The sequence below is a fragment of the Megascapheus bottae genome, chromosome 14, assembly GCF_031878675.1.
Source record: "Megascapheus bottae isolate mThoBot1 chromosome 14, mThoBot2.hap1, whole genome shotgun sequence".
Taxonomy (NCBI): Eukaryota; Metazoa; Chordata; class Mammalia; order Rodentia; family Geomyidae; genus Megascapheus; species Megascapheus bottae.
The window spans coordinates 53,711,740-53,729,292 of record NC_143522.1 but is presented as its reverse complement, the minus strand read 5'-3'; positions in this window follow the sequence as shown (position 1 = coordinate 53,729,292).

Sequence of the window (17,553 nt, the reverse complement as noted above, 5' to 3'; positions counted from 1 at the left end):
TGGGGCCAGCCTCAAACCCCAGTCCCTGGAGCTATCAGCACAAAGAACACCTTGTCCAATGCTTGTACAATTTTAGAGACCTTATTTCCCAAACCCAGACGAAGACCCGCAGCCTGGCAGGCACAGCAGGCCTACGAGGACCAAGAGCAGCACATTTGACACCCGGTCTTCTGGGTTCCCTACCTGTGTATACAGACTAAGGAAGGGGCCCCCACTGGGAGGGGCGGGACTCAGGTTGCTCCTAATCTGGCCTGGTCTTAGTCCATCTCATCCCACCTTATGCTTCACCCCTTAAACTCTGGTTGCTAGATTGGAATCTAGAAAAGGAAAAGATGGCTTACCGTTGACTCTGTCTGACTCCCATGCTTCCCCCCCACCCCCACCCCTCACACACACCTTGAAATCTCCACCATCGCCACTTGGATCTATACATTCTTGAATAAAAGAGCCTAGCCTTCTGCAGCAACCCTCAGTCAGCTGAGCCCACAGAGCTGTTCCTCCACTACTCCAGTCAATGCTTTTTGCCCTCTTCCAATGTACTGTGGATGCCTAGCAAAGTCAAAAAGGCCTTGTGGAGGACAATCAAAGGCCAAGCATGGAAGTTAGGAACTTCATAGATAGATGAAGTTAGCCTAAGTTTAAATAAACTTTTGTGTCTCCACTGAGGCAACGTTTAAATAAAAGTTTGGGTCTCCATTGCCTTAGCTCATAAAAATGGGAATAATAGCAGGGCACTGGTGGCTGACACCTATAATCCTAGATACTTGGGAAGGTAAGGCTTGGAGGATAGATGCAGAAAAGTCTAAGGGACTCTAACTGCAATTAACTAGCAAGATTGGGGCTGGAGATGTGGCTCAAATAGTAGAGCACCAGCTGTGAGCAAGAAAGCAGGGCCCAGACGTTTTCTGTTCAGGCTCTAGTACTAGAAAGACACAGATGGAGGGAGGGAGGGAGGGAGGAAGGAAGGAAGGAAGGAAGGAAGGAAGGAAGGAAGGAAGGAGAGAAAGAAAGAAAGAAAGAAAAAAAGAAAGAAAGAAAGAATCCTACCGCTCATGAAGGTAATGTACCTAGCCTAGTACAGAGTAGGTACCCAATAAGTACCCAGATGTCATCTCCTCTTCTTTACCTCAGTTTTACCCACATATCACCTTCCCATCCTTTCCTGACCCTATCTGCTTACTCAGACCCACTTCTGACAGCCACCTGGAAATAGTATATTGGGCTTCATAGCCTGATTATTGCCCAGGTTCACCAAGAATGAGCTGTGAATCTTTAAGCAGATCATACTAGATCCCTTTTGACCAATCAGGGCATCCTCATTGAAGTGTATTCACTGTACCACATTCATTAAATAATTTCTACACTTGATGGGAAATAACTCAAGACTAAAAGTACTCACCTTCCCCTTGACAGCTAAATCCTACAACTGTCCTTACCTAACCCCCACTGAATCCTCTCCCCTTCTCCTTCCACCTGAACAAATTCACCCAGCAATCTCAGAAGAGAGCCTGTACCTGAGACTAAGTCCACAGCTGGAGACCAAGGCCATGTCTGGCCTGGTGCCCCTGGCAGACACAGATACGATTGAAACCTTGAGACTCCCCACTCAAGATTGCTTTCTCACCTCACCTCCATCTCACCCTACTTCCATCTGCCAGGCTGATTTTGCTTTTTCTGCCTAATTAGACAAGACCCTACCTGTAAGGGTAGTGGACCATTTCCTCCTCAGCAGGGCTGAAGGAAACTTGGTTACCCTTCCCAGATGTTCTTTCTGAATAAAACCTGTTGGTAAGGGCCGGGAGTGCTTGTGCTTGGTACCACATCAACAGAAAAGGCCAGAAATGGTGCTGTGGCTCAAGTGGTAGAATGCAAGCCTTGAGAAAGCTCAAGAACAGGCCCCAGGCCTTGAGTTCAGGCCTCAAGACTGGCAAAAAAAATTAAAGAAAAAGAAAACAATAAATTGTTGGTAGCCTGGTGTCAGTGGCTCACACCTGTAACTAGCTATTTAGGAGGCTGAGATCTGAGGAGTGTGGTTCAAAGCCAGCCCAGGCAGAAAACTCCTTGAGATTCTTAACTCCAATAAATGACTCAGAAAAAGCTGGAAATGGCACTGTGGCTCAAGAGCTAGTGTGCTAGCATTGAGCACAAAGAGGCTCAAGGATGGTGCCAGGGCCCTGAGTTCAAGCCCAAGGACCAGGATAAAATTTTTAAAAATTAAGAAACTGTTGGTATGTTGAGGTTCACCGTTCTGCTCTTTTTCTTTTTCTTTTCTTTTTTTTTTTTTACAAGACTTATTTCATTGGTTATCTACTGTGAGTCAGTCCTAGGTGTACAGCACTGAGTGACATGGCTTTTGAGTGGTCCTTGTGGAATGGAGAGACCTCTCTCTCGATTCCACGGGGCGGGGGGGGGGGAGAGGAAGGGAGGGAGGGAAGGGAGTGAGGGAGGGGAGGGAAGGATCATTTCAGAGAATAATTGCTCTTTTGGAAATTAAACAAGCCTTTTGAAGGCCCTTGATCAGGCAAGGTGACATTTCAGATAGAGGAAAGTAAGAGTGTGGACACTGAGGTGGCAAGGAGCAGAATGTGGGTGTGGGTGTGGGTGTGGGTGCGCATGGGTGCTTGCATACATACTTAATACTTGGAACTAGAGCTTAAACTCAGGGACTGGCTTTTGTTTCAATATCCTGGAGGTCCTTTCAATTAGCTTCATACTATATGGCCTTATGTATCAAGATTTTGCTGTATTGCAGATCTCTGCTAGTAGAGCCCAAGGTTTCTACTGATTATGACGAATGAGGGAAACCATTGAGCCTAAGTTCCTTTGAGTCTGGCTTACTTCACTTAATATGATTTTTTCTAAGTCTTTCCATTTCCTAACAAATGGGGCAATGTCATTCTTTCTGACAGCAGCATAGAATTCCATTGTGTATAAATAACACATCTTGTTGATCCACTCATCAACTGAGGGACATCTAGGTTGGTTCCATATCTTTGCTATGGTGAATAGTGCTGCAATGAACATTGTTGTGCTAGTGGATTTAGTATGCCCTTGTTTCTGGATGGTTGGGTAAATGCCAAGTAGTGGAATTGCTGGGTCATAGGGGAGTTCTATGTTTAGCCTTTTGAGGCACTGCCACACTGCTTTCCATAGTGGTTGAACGAGTTTGCACTCCCACCAACAGTGTAGTAGTGATCCCTCCTGGCCACATCCCCTCCAGCATCTGTTGTTATTCGTTTTCCTGATCCTGGCCATTCTAACTGGAGTGAGGTGGAATCTTAGAGTTGTTTTGATTTGCATTTCTTTTATGACCAGAAATGTTGAGCATTTCTTCATGTGTCTATAGGCCATGTTTGTTTCTTCTTCAGAGAAGACTCTCTTTAAGTCTTTGGCCCATTTTTTAATGGGATGGTTGTTACTTTGGAGATTAGTTTTGGACAAAAGCCATATAATGAATGATTGTTGTCCTTAATGTACTATGTTGTCTCTCATCTCCTTTGCTGTCCCTTGGTTATCTTATATTGTTATAGTATCTCACTTTGTTATCTGATATATTGAATTTATTTGTATTTGGATATTTGAAATTTGATAGGGAAGGGGGGAAAACCAAGACAGGTGGGGGGTGTGGAGGGGAGGGTAATGGGTACCAAGACATGTGAAAGGGTATCAATGTATGTGAATTAATGCACCTTCTATCTGGCAAATATCATGTAACCCTTTTACTAATTACAATAAAAAAAAACTCAGGGACTGGGCACCGTGTCTTGGGGTATTTTTTTGTTGTTTTCATTTTTTGCTCAAGGCTGGTTCTCTACCACTTGAACTATACCTTCACTTCCAGCTCTGGGGTATTTTTTGTTGGTTGATTAGTGTCAGTTCTGGGACTTGAACTCGCAGGGCTGTCTCTGAGCTTTTCTGCTAAAGGCTAGCACTCTATCACTTTGAGCCTTAGCACCGCTTTGGGTTTTCTGGCTGTTAACTGGAGATAAGAGTCTCACAGACTCTCCTGCTGGGCTGGATTTGAACCACACTCTCCAAATCTCAACTTCCGGAGTGGCTAGAATTACAGGCCTATGCCACTGTTGGCCAGCTTAACAATTTTTGATGGAAGTCCTTCCCAGATCAAATACACTTATTCACTGATTCCTTTCCTACAGCGCTAAGTTAAAGGTGTTTGTGTCAGAAGCCTAGGGTAGCCTGGCTCATCGACCTTTTCCTCCTTGATTAGAAAAATCCCACTGCAGTGACAGTGGAACTGTGGAGGCATGTCTGCCTCCAGCTAACTGGCCAGGCCAGGAGTCTGTTTACACGAGGAAAGAGAGGCCTCCAAGGAGAAAGATTATCTTGATTAGAGGAGGAACCTAAACCTAGGAGTGTGACCGACCTAGACCCTTAGCCCTCCACACCTTTAGAGAGAAAGACTTCCTGTCCTTCCCATACCTATTTCAGACCCAAACCCACCTCAGTTCCAGAGCATGGAGTAGGGAGCCCTAGGGTCCCCCTGCAAGCCCAGCTGGGGAACTTTTTGAGAGAGACAAACTTCTCCTAGACGCAGCCTCTGTTCCTGAACAGCTTTCATTTGTGGAGGGCACCCCTCAGAGCAGAAGAGGACTCCTAGAAGCTCATAGAATTGTCAGAACAGAAAGTGGTTCCAAATGACAAGATTGAAGTACAAGCCAAGGTTAAACATCCCATTGGCAGAATTGAGATTTCCTGTGCATGGTCAGGATTGCTATAGGAACCATGTGGTGCACTCAAAATAAATGGCTGGAGAGGGCTCGGTGGCTCACACCTATAATCCTAGCCATCCGAGAGGTTGAGATCTGAGGATTGCAGTTCAGAGCCAGACTGGGCAAGATAGTTTTTGAGACTCTTATCTCCATTAAAAATTACTTTTAAAAACCACTAAAATAAGCCAGAAGTAGAATTGTGGCTCAAGTGATAAAATGCTATTTTTTTTTTTAAATTTTGGGTAATGTATAGATAGGTTACCTTTGCCAGGTAGAAGCGCTTGGCCCTATAGAAAGCTATTCTTGAGCAAAAGAAGCTTAGGGGACAGTGTCCAGTACTTGAGTTCAAGTCTCAGGGCCAAAATCAAAAAAGAAAAGAAAAATGACTGAAGGAAGAGAAGAGAGAGAGAGACAGAGACAGAGACAGAGACAGAGAGAGACAGACAGAAAGACAGAGAGACACAGAGAGAGAGAGAGAGCATAGCTCTGAGGATCCTGATTCAAAGCTAGCCCAGGCAGGTAAGTCCTTGAGACTCTTATTTCCAACTAATTGGCAAACAGCCAGAAGTGGAGGTGTGGCTCAAATGGTAGAGCACCAGTTTTGAGCAAAAAAAAAAAAAAAAAAAAAAAAGTCAAGAGAGGGGCTGGGAGTTTGGCCTAGTGGTAGAATGCTTGCCTAGCATGCACAAAGACCTGGTTCAATTCCTCAGTACCAAATACATAGAAAAATCTGGAAGTGGTGCCATAGCTCATGTGGTAGAGCTCTAGCCTTGAGAAAACCCAAGGACAGTGCTCAAGACCTGAGTTCAAGCCCCAGGACTGGCAAAAAAAGAAAAGTCAAGAGATAGTGCCCAGGCCTTGAGTCCAACCTCCACTACTGGCACACACACAAAAATTTTTGACATTGTATAACCTATCACTAAACAAAATCCATAGAACAGGGGCTACAAACTATGACGCAACACAGAGAAATCCATCCACCTTTCAGTTTCTGTGTATAGATTCAGTACCAGGGCTTGAAATTCAGGGCCTGGGTGCTGTCCCTTAGCTTTATTCACTCAAGGCTGGAGCTCTGCCACTTGATCCATAACTCCATTTCTGGCTTTTTGGTAGTTAATTGGAGATTATACACTTCCCTGCCCAGGCTAGCTTTAAACCTTAATCTTCAGATCTTGGCTTCCTGGGTAGCTAATATTATAGGTATAAGCCACCAGCACCCAGCTACCTTTCAAGTTTTTGGTATTTTTTTTTAATATTAACCAAATTCCACCAGAAACAAAATGACAAGTCAGATCTTTGAGGTAAGGCTCCTGGGCACAAGTAGTACAGAGAGAGGGATCATAGAGAATATTCAACCTCTGCCTTCTTAATATCCCACAGGTTGGTGAGGCCTGAGGAAATATAATGACCTCTGTCCACTCTTACTCTCAAGAAACAGGAATGAATACTCTCGTACACCCATTCAGACAAAGTTTCGTCTCACGAGGCTGAAACAAAGACTTGGGTCCGAATCCCAGCTTTGTAGCTATATCAGTTTCCTGGTACTATTTCCTGTTATGCTTCTGTAATAAATTATCACAAATTGGGCAGCTTAAAATAACAGAGTTGGTCTCTCACAGATCTGGAAGTCAGAGACCTAAAAGCAAGACATATTCTAGAGCTACTATGAACAACAAATACATGGCTATAACAGTTCATTGCAACAATATGCAACCCTAGAAAATAAGACCAGCTGTATGTTTTATTTATTTTAGTGTTGTGTTGGGGCTGGAATTCAGGGCATGGGTTCTGTCCCTGAGCTTTTCTGCTCGAAGCTAGTGTTCTTCCTCTTGAGCCACAGCTTCCAATTCAAGCTTTTTATGGTTTTAATTGGTTGTAACCTTGATTCTCAGATCTGTGCCTATGGAAAATTAGAATTAGAGATGTAAGCAATGAGCACCCAGCTCTATGTTTACATTTATATATCGCACCGATAACTTTTTTGTCAGTGAAGATTGGATGTGTTTTTTTCAGTATATGATGCTGGGACAATGCATAGCCTTCTGAGTTCAAATTAAGTTCCCTCATCTAAAAACTAATTGTTCAAGGATCCAATACGTAAATATTAGAAATAAAATCAGAACAATCCTAAAATTAGCCAGGCGAGGTGGCTTACTAGAAAAGTGAAGCTGGAAGTAGAACTATGGCTCGGGGTTAGGGCAGTATCCTTGAGCTCAGGGACTGTGCCCAGGCCCAGAGTTCAAGTCTCATAACCCATACAGTGTTTTGGTGGTACTTGTTCATGGTGCCTCCAGCTTTAGGGCCCTGACAAGTATTTTGCTTGACATTTGCTACAAGTATCAAAATATCTGACCTTACCCCCTATTTTGAATGTGTCCTACTTAACATAACACCTTGTTTGACCACATGTAGTGTCCTGTGTCCCGATTGCAAGCTACATCCTTAGTTACCCTGGAAGCAATCCTGCCTCAGACAAGACTCCAGCCCATTTTCCTCTACATGTGGATACAACCCCTTTTCTTCCCCTTCCATGCCTTCTCAAAGACCCACTTGCCTTCCCCTAGAAAACCCTACAGGTACACCAGGCTTAAAATGGAGACTGGCACAAAAAAGCCTAAACAGGGCCAGGAGTTTGGCTAGTGGTAGAGTGTTTGCCTAGCATGCACAAAGCCCAAACTAGCTAGCTAGTTAGCTACCTTTCTATAAGTACCAGTGGCTCTCACCTATAATCCTAGCTACTCAGGAGACTGAGATCTGAAGGATTGCTGTTTAAGGCCAGCCCCAGCAGAAAAATGAGATTCCATCTCCAAAATAACCAGAAAAGGCCAAGCTAGAGATATGGCCCAAGTAGTACCTCAGTACTGGAAAAACAGAGAGAGAGAGAGAAAGAGAGGGAGAGAGAAAGAGAGGGAGAGAGAGAGGGAGAGAGGGAGAGAGAAAGAGAGGGAGAGAGAAAGGGAGAGAGAGAGGGAGAGAGGGAGAGAGAGAGAGAGAAGAGAGAGAGAGAGAGAGAGAGAGAGAGAGAGAGAGAGAGAGAGAGAGAGAGAGAGAGAGAGAGAGAGAGAGAGACACGCCGGAAGTATGGCCTAGTGGTAGAGTGTTTGCCTAGCAAGCACAAAGCCCTGGGTTCAATTCTTTGGTGCCACATACACAGAAAAAGCCAGAAGTGGTGCTGTGGCTCAAGTGGTAGAGCACTATCTTTGAGAAAGCCCAAGGACAGTGCTCAGACCCTGACTTCAAGTCCTAGGACTGAGAAGGAGGAGGAGGGAAGAGGAAGAAGAGGAAGAGGGCAGGGAGAGAGATTTCCTTTCTATTTGGTTATATACCATAGTCTAGATTACAGGGTGGGTATCCTGATTACTATATCTTCCCCAAAAGGCAGCTTTTGTTAGTGGGAAAAACATGGGTGCTGTATGACAGCCTTTGGTCTCCCCTGCTTTTCTGACCTAAGTGGTTGTTTTCATGTTTTCTCCTTCACTGTATAATAAATGTTTTCTTGCTGACAAATAACCCTACATTTATGTATACACAGTCTTTCATGCTAGTGGAAAAACAGGTTGCCAGAAGCAGAAATGCTTCACTGAAGGAAATGCATAAGCTTCATCTCTAGAAGTATGATGCATCTGTACCGTGTAAATTACGAAGGCAATATAAATACTGAGGAAGAAGCCAGGGGCAGTGGCTCACTCCTGTAATCCTAGCTACTCAGGAGGCTGAGATCTGAGGATCACCGTTCAAATTCAGCCCAGGCAGGAAAGGTCATGAGACAACTTCAATTAGCCATCAGAAAAACAGAAGTGGCACGGTGGCTTAAAGTGGTAGAGTACTAGCCTTGAGCAAAAGACCTAAGAAACGCTGCCCAGGCCTTGAGAGAGAGAGAAAACATGGCCTATTCTAGTCATCACTGATGTTAGAAGTCGTAGGATATTTCAATACCTGGTTGAGTGCAAGTACTTTGGCGTTGTCTCCACAGCCTGGGAGTGAAGGTTATCCTGGCACCAGGACAGACTAAGGTCTTGGCTTTTCTCTTTCCCTACCCTTTTCCCCCAAGGAAGACAATGGACAAAAAAGAGTCCTTTCTGAAGCTGAGTGTTTCATTAACAACCTTGAAAAGCCTATAACCCTAAAGACTCAGGAAGCTGAGATTAAGGATCACAGTTTGAATCCAGCCTATACAAGAAAGTCCAGGAGACTTTATTTACATCAACTTATTTCCAATTAACCACCACAAAGCCAGAAGTGGGGCTGTGGCTCCGAGGGTGGACCACTAGACTTAAGCGGAAAAAGCAAAGGGACAAATCCCAGGCAGGCTCTAAGTTCAAGCCCCAGTATGGGCCGTGCCCGTGCACGCACGCGCATGCGCGCGTACACACACACACACACACACACACACACACACACACACGCACTCGCACATGTGCACATACACACACACACACACACACACACACACTTCACAGAAGTCCATTCCACATTCCCCTTCCCCTCTCTGTGCCATTCCAAGTGAGTGCTGGGTGATGGGACTTGGCCACATTACATTATATATGGTAGATCTTTGAGAAAAATAGACAATATTCAAATAAGTGCCAAATCCTCAGAGAAGTCTCTTCTCTGGGCTCTCAGGCTGCCTCATTCGAAGGTCTCCCTGATGTTTACTTTTATTCCACTTTCTCCCATTAGACAAGGAACTTACTGCAAAGATCACTCTGTCTTTGCCATAGCTGACTCTAACACACTCAGGGCCTTGGTTTCCTTATCTGAGAGGATCAGCTTGCCAGATTGTTTGGGAGATGTATTAGTGAGATGAGCTGTGGATGAAAAGGGCTTGGGTGAGGGGTGAGTGTGTGTGTGTGTGTGTGTGTGTGTGTGTGTGTGTATTTTGAGATAAGGGATCACTATGTAGCCCAGGCCAGCCTGAGACTCATGATCTCTTGTCTCCACCTCCCCAATACTGAGGTCACAGATACACCACCAGACCCAGCTGCCGCTGTTTTTTGGATCACAGCAAACTCAGGAGATTTGAGTTAAAACTTGTAAAACGTTTTCTGAGACTGAGACTCAAACTCGGTACCTGCCGCTTCGCTTATCGCTAGTGTTCTATCAACTGAGCCATGCCTCCTACCCCATGTAAAACACTTTTCTGCCACACATCACAAGTACAAAGAGTCAGAAACATTCTCTGCCCCTTAGACTAGTAAGGGAGAAAAAATTCTCCTTTAAAATATTTAATGTGAGGGCTGAGAATGTGGCTTAGTGGTGGAGTGCTTGCTTAGCATTGCATGCCGAGTTCGATTCCTCAGTACCACATAAACAGAAAAAAAACAAAAGTGGCACTGGGGCCCAAATGGTAGAATGCTAGCCTTGAACAAAAAGAAGCTCAGGGATAGCACCAAGGCCCTAAGTTCATCAAGCCCCAGAACTGGCAAAAATAAATAAATAAATAAAATATTTAATGTTAGCTGGTCACTGGTGGCTCATGCCTAATTCTAGCTACTCAGGAGGCTGAGATCTGAGGATCTTGGTTTAAAGCCACCCTGGGCAGGAAAGCCTGTGAGACTGTTCTCTCCAATTAACCACCAACCCCCTTCACCCCCCCCCCCCGGCTCAAAGTGTAGCTATGGTTCAAGTGATAGAGTACTCACCTTAAGTGAAAAAAAGCTAAAGGACAGCATCCAAGCTCTGATTTTAAACCTTAGCATGGAAAAGAAAAGAAAACAACAACAGGAAGAGGGGGGATTCATACCGTAAATCTATGATTATTATTAAAAACTAAACTAGTGACTCTGAGGGAAAGCATCTATGAGAGGTGCTTTGGGAAAACACAGATGGGACGTGGGATGGGAGGCTGCTTTCTCTAACCTTTCTCAGAAGCTCCTCTCCTGGCATCCTGCCTCCTCCATCTCCTCCACCTTGTCACTGCTGCCGCCTGGCGTTGGTCACCTGCTTGGCACCTCTGGGTGAAGAGCAGCATCCACTCGGGAGCATCACCAGGGCAGAAGGCAAGGCTGAGCCACACCCTACCGGAAAAGGAAGCGTCTCTCTGCTGCAAGTTTATCAGTCTGGGTCAGCCACTGGTTAGCTGCAGGGAAAGAAACAAAGCAAAGGGAATTACTATCAAGGTAGAAACTACATCCAAGGTAGAAAGCCTGTGACATATTCCAGTGCACTCAAGACCACACATTTCTCAGCCTTGAGCCTGTGTTTCATACATACAGGGACGTGTCCTGAAAACGCACAGGTCAGAGGTTCTAGAATGAGTTGCCTTCCCACCACCAGAGCTTTGGGGAGGCCAGCTTATGACTCTGAGGAAGCTATACTCCTCATCAATGAAGAAGATTTAGATTCTCCACAGAACAGGAGCCCAAATCCCAATGTGTGTTGGGGGTAGAGTGGGGCTTGAACTCAGAGCCAGAACACTCTCCCCTAGCTTTTTTGCTCAAGGTTGGTACTCTACCCCTTGAGCCACACCTCAACTTTTGGCTTTTTTGCTAATTGGAGATGGGAACTTTTCAAAATGTACTTCCCAGGGCTGGCTTCAGACCTTGATTCTCAGATTTCAGCCTTCTGAGTATTTAGCATTACAGATGTGAGTCACCCGTGCCTAGAAGGGCTTCAAATATATTGAGTTTTCCCCCCAAGAATCCCTATCTTTTTTATGATTTGTTATGCTTCCCACAGGAAGTAAACCTACCACTGACCAGCCTCCAAGAGGAAATAAAACTGAAATTATCCAAAGACATCAGGGCGAGGAAGACACAAGCTTGTAATCCCACCTATTTTGCCATCCTCCATACTCTGGAAGCAGAGGCAGGAAGATGAGGGTCAGGCTGGGAAAAGATATCAAGATCTTGTCACAAAGTGAAATGCTAGGGATGTGGTTTGGTGCTAGAGCTGTTTGCTTAGCATGTTCAAGGCCCTGGGCTCAAGCAACAATATGGTCTGGAGTTTGGCCTAGTGGTAGAGTGCTTGCCTAGCACGCATGAAGACCGGGGTTTGATTCCTTGGTACCACATACACAGAAAAAGCCAGAAGTGGTGCTGTGGTTTAAGTGGCAGAGCTCTAGCCTTGAGAAAGGCCAAGGACAGTGCTCAGGCCCTGAGTTCAAGCAAAAAAAAAAAAGAAAGAAAAGAAAGAAAGGTATAGTATGCCACAGTTGTACAAGAGGATTTTCAGCAAGTTCCATGCATGAATACAATACACTCCATCAACCTACACCCCTCTAACAGCAGTTTTTTGGGGGAGAGGGCATGGAGTCCTGAGGTTTGAATTCAGAGCCTGAGCACTGTCCTTGGACTTTCTCAAGGCAAGAGCTCTACCACTTGAGCCACTGTACCACTTCAGCTTTTTCTGTGTATGTGATGCTGAGGAATCATACCTAGGGCTTCGTGCATGCTAGGCAAGCACTCTATCACTAGGCCACTCTTCCAGCCCCTGACCTGGAGCTGCTTTTACTCAAAGCTAGCGGGCCACCACTGAAACCACAGCTTTTCTGCCCCCACCTTTTTTGTGGGAGGAGTTAATTGGAAATATGAGTCTCAATAGACTATGCTGCCTGGGGTGGTTTCCAATTTCAAGCCTCAGATCTCAGCCTCCTGAATGAGCTATGATTACAGGCATGAGCCACCCACACCCAGCTAGCAATGCTTTTAAAACCCCAAGCACAACGGAAATTGCCACCAGCACAGAATAAAACCAGATTCTCTTTTAGAGTCTCCAGAAGAAACCTACCCATGCAGAAGAAATGGAGGCTTTCAGAAAAGACTGAAAGAAATAATTCAAAGGAACAGAAAAGTAGAGAGACATGCCAGGTGCCAGTGGCTCACACCCATAATCCAAGCTACTCAGGAGGCAAAGATATGAGGATCGGGACTCAGAGCCAATCCAGGCAGAACAGGCTTATCTCCAATTAACCACCAAAAAGCCAGAAGAAGATCTGTGGCCCAAGTGGTACAGCACCAGCTTTGGGCATAAAAAGCTAAAAACAGTGCATAGACCCAGAGTTCAAGCCATAGTATAGGCACAAAAAAAAACAAGAAAAGCAAAAACGCCCATGATTAGGGGTATTGATTTGTTACTCAGATTATGAGTAGAGCTGGAAGATGCAGCTGTCTCCTTCTTTGTCTTAGACCAGAACCTTGGAAATCTAGTTAGGTCTGAATGCCTCCAAGCAGACTCAACCACAGTGAGTCAGGATCCCGGCAGGGCTAGAAGCCAGGGACTAAGGTTGGGCAAGGTGACAGTTTTGTGGTTGGGAGGCACTCCGTGTGTGTGTGTGTGTGTGTGTGTGTGTGTGTGTGTGTGTGTGTGTGTGTGTGTGTGTGTGTGTGCATGGCTTCCATGAGTGCTCTAAACACAGGATACCAAGATTAGGAATATCTGTTCATTTTAGAGAAATCTTGTCATATCCTGCCAAACCAGCCACCTCAAAGGAATGTACCCAGCCAGTCATCTATCATCTAATCTAGCATTACACGAACTCAACGCCCCTAGGACTAACCTAATACTACACACAGTTCTGGAAGTAGCTGATAAAAATGTATGCTCACGTTTGCTTCTAAGAATCGTGTTGCACTTAAGACTCATATTTGCCTGATCCATGGCTCTATCCCTAGTACCAGTCACAGAATTTGGTACACAGCAACAGCTCAGTGAATACGAAAGACGAAGCAGGGAGGGTTCAGTTAGGTCTGTTGATAGACTGAAGGTCACATAGGCAGTTGACAGCACCCAGGACTTTCTGGTCCTTGATTTCCTATTTTATCTCTCACCATTTAGCTGAGTTAAGTAATAGATGGTGTTCAGACATTCTGTGTCTTAACTACTACAAAAGTCTTCTTTGCAATCTCCTTTGCATAGATTCCATAAACCTTTGTGGGGTGTGTGTATATATACACTAGTACTGGGTATTGCCCCTTAGCTTTTTCACTCAATGCTGGCACTCTATTACTTGAGCCACACCTCCATTTCTGGCTTGTTGTTTTTTTTTGTTTGTTTGTTTGTTTTTTAATGGAGATTAATTGGATTTGTCTTGGATTCATCTGCCCAGGCTGGCTTTGAACAGAAATCTTCACATCTTAGCCTCCTGAATAGGTAGAATCACAGGTGCAGGTCACCAGTGCCCAACAGGCTCTATATTTTAAATTACACACACACACAGACACACAGACACACAGACACACACACACACACACACACACACACACACTTGTAGATATATTCCAAGACTAAATTAATGGGTCACCATTGTTATAGAACATAATAATGGGTCACTATTGTTATAGAACATATATCTCATACCTTAATCTGGCCATGTAATGTAGTCCACTCCCGATTTCTTTTCCTTTTGTCTGGTTGGTGTCACATACTTCAACCCCCAGGTACAACCCTCTTTTATCATCTCGCATATCTTTACTCAGACTTTTTTTTTTTTTGCCAGTCCTGGGGCTTGAACTTAGGGCCTGAGCGCTGTCCCTTGGACATTATTTGTTCAAGGCTAGTGCTCTGCCACCTGATCCACAGCACCATTTCTGGCTTTTTCTGTGTATGTGGTACTAAGGAATCGAACCCAGGGCTTCATGATTGCTAGGCAAGCACTCTACCACTAGGTCATGCTCCCTGCCCCTGTGCCTGAGTTTCTTTGGCTCAAGGCTAGCACTCTACACTGGGGCCACAGCGCCACTTCTGGCTTTTCTGTTTATATGTTACTGAGGAGTTGAACCCAGGCCTTGGTGCAAGGTAAGCACTCTACCACTAAGCCACATTTCCAGCCCTACCCAGAATCTTATAAGAGGATGAGCTAGAGGTGTGGCTCAAATGGTAGAGGACCCAGCTGGGTAAGCAAAGGCCCAGTGTCAAACCCTAGTCTTAGCTTTTTTTTTTTTAATTAAAGAATTTATTAACATTGATTTTTACATCATATTTCAGATGATGTATTTAACAAACAAGAATTCAAGAAGGGAATCTCTATATACAATCACTGGCACTTACATTTTAGAACATAATTAAAATTAGGCTGAGGGTTTGTATGTCATAGATACATATTAATCTACGTAATAAAACATTATGTCTATAGAGTCATAAATTTTTGTGTTTATATTTCCAATACCATGTCCATAGCATTGGGTATGCAAATATTGAGTCCTCACTCTTGTACTGTTTGGATCTAATAGCCACATATTAAGGATACCATGCACCTTTTGTTCCTTTGGTCTTGACTTGTCTCACTCAGCATGATTTGCTCTAGATTCATCCACTTCCCTGCGAATGCCACTATTTTATCTTGTCTGTTGGCTATGTAGAATTCCATTGTGTATATATACCACATTTTCTGTATCCATTCATCGGCAGTAGGGCATCTGGATTGTTTCCATCGCCTGGCTATTGTGAATAGTGCAGAGATGAACATAGCTGAGCAGGTGTCCTTATCATATCTTGGTTATGATGTTCAGGATAGATGCCCAGGAGTGGTATGGCGGGATAATAGGGAAGGTCTATTTTCAGTTCTTTAAGAAACCTCCAGACTTCCTTCCAGAGTGGCTGAACTTGCTTACAATCCCACCAGCAATGCAGTAGGGTTTCTTTTTCTCCACAATCCTGCCAGCATCTGTCAATGTCTGAGTTCAAAATCTTGGCCATTCTAATTGGGGTAAGGTGGTATGTTAGGGTTGTTTTTATTTGCATTTCTTTTATGACCATGGATGATAAGCATTTTCTCATATATTTTTTTCTTCCATTTTAACCTCTTCTTTTGATAAGTCTCTCTTTAGTTCCCTTGCCCATTTAGTGATTGGTTTGTTGGGCCGGGGAGGGGGGATTAGTTTCTCGAGTTTCCTGCAGATACTGGATATTAAGCATTTGTCTGATGTATTATTGGTAAATATCTTTTTCCAGATGGTTGGCTGTCTTTCTACTTTAGTAGCTATGCTTTTATTTGTGCAGAAACTTTTTATTTTTAGATAGTCCCATTTGTTGAGTCTCTCTCAAATCTGTTGTGACCCTGGGACTCTGTTCAGGAAGTTTTTGCCTGTGCCTATGAGTTCCAGTGTCTTGCCAACTCTATTGTGTAGCAGTTTCAAGGTTTCAGGTCTGATATTGAGGTCTTTGATCCATTTTGAGTTAATGCTTGTAAAGATGAAATAATACCTATACTCTTGAAACTCTTCCGAGAAATAGAAGCAGAAGGAGCCATACCAAACTCATTTTATGAAGCTAATATTATACTCATCCTCAAACCAGGGAAAGACTTAACAAAAAAAAGAGAACTACAGACTTATCCCTCTAATGAACACAGACACAAAACTCCTCAATAAAATACTAGCCAACAGAATCCAAAAACAAATTATTTATTTATTTTATTATCTTTAAGTAGCTGTACAAAGGAGTCAACCACTCAACAAAGAAATTTATGATACAATCTGTCTTGATCAATGCCACCCGTCTCAACACCCACACCCATCCCTCCCAACCTACCCTCTTCCCTCACTTTGCTTAAATTTTGCAGTATATTTCATTTTTACTGCATTCTTATCCCCTTTTCTTCATTTGTCTATCACCCCTCCCTTTAACCCCCTACCCAACCCTTTCAAGTCTCCATTTCCTAGTGTTTGTTTTATTGAACTTATTTATGTAATATTGGTAGCAGGGCTTGAATCCAAGCCCAGCCACTTTTTCTCTCAAGACTATTGTTCTACTATTTGAGCCATAGCTTTACTTCCAGCTTTTTGGTGGTTAATTGAAGACAAGAGTCTCATAGTCTGTCTTTGAGCTGGCTTCAAACTTTGGTCCTCAGCTTTCAGTCTTTGTGTATGGACTTGAACTCTGGCCCTGGGCATTGTCCCTGAGCTCTTCAGCTCACGGCTACCGCCCTGCCTCTTGAGACACAGTGCCACTTCCAATTTTCTGGTGGTTAATTGGAGATAAGAGTCTTACGGACTTTAGTACCCGGGCTGGCTTTGAACCGTGATCCTCAGATCTCAGCCCCCTGAGTAGCTAGAATTACAGGTGTGAGTCACCTGTGCCTGGCAGTGACAGCTTCTAAGCCCCTCCCTCCCAGAGTGGCCCACTTCAGGGTTCTCAGGATCAGTATGGACCCAGAGGGCAGGTCAAGGAAATATATATGAACTCAAGAGGAAGTAGAATTGCAGAATTGCATGGCGAATTGACTGCATCTCTCCCAGCTTGCCGTGTATGGGCTAGAATGCTCCGCACTCCTGGATAATTAAACTCTCTAGCAGTCTACGAGGTCCTGCAGAATCTGGCTCTGCTTTCTCTGCAGTCCCTCCTTCCAGCCTCCTACTTCCAGAATTTGATCTGCTGTTCTCCTCTTCTCTCCAAGCTGGACTTTTTTTTTTTTCTGTCAGTCATGGGGCTTGAACTCTGGGCCTGGGTGCTGTCCCTGAGCTCTTCAGCTCAAAGCTACTACCCTACCCCTTGAGCCACAGAGCCATTTCCACTTTTCTAGTGTTCATTGGAGATGAATCTCACGGACTGTAGTGCCAGGGCTGGCTTTGAATGGCTATCCTCAGAGTTCAGGCTCCTGAGTAGCTAAGATTACAAGCACGAATCACTGTGCTCAGACCTTTCTAAACTCTCCAAACATACCAGGTCCCAGAGATGTTTTAGCCTTCGGCATTTGCCTCTCCTCTTCAGGTCATGGCCTGGCTTGCTTTTCCCTGCTCTTAGCCTGATCAGTCACAGTTTAGAAGTCAACCCTAAAGTTGCTTCTAACCTCCACAACTGGATGAAGTGCCTGTTCCTCTTCCTTCTACACCCCATATGGAAATTCCTCCCTATCCATCCCCCTTACATCTGGTGATATACCTTC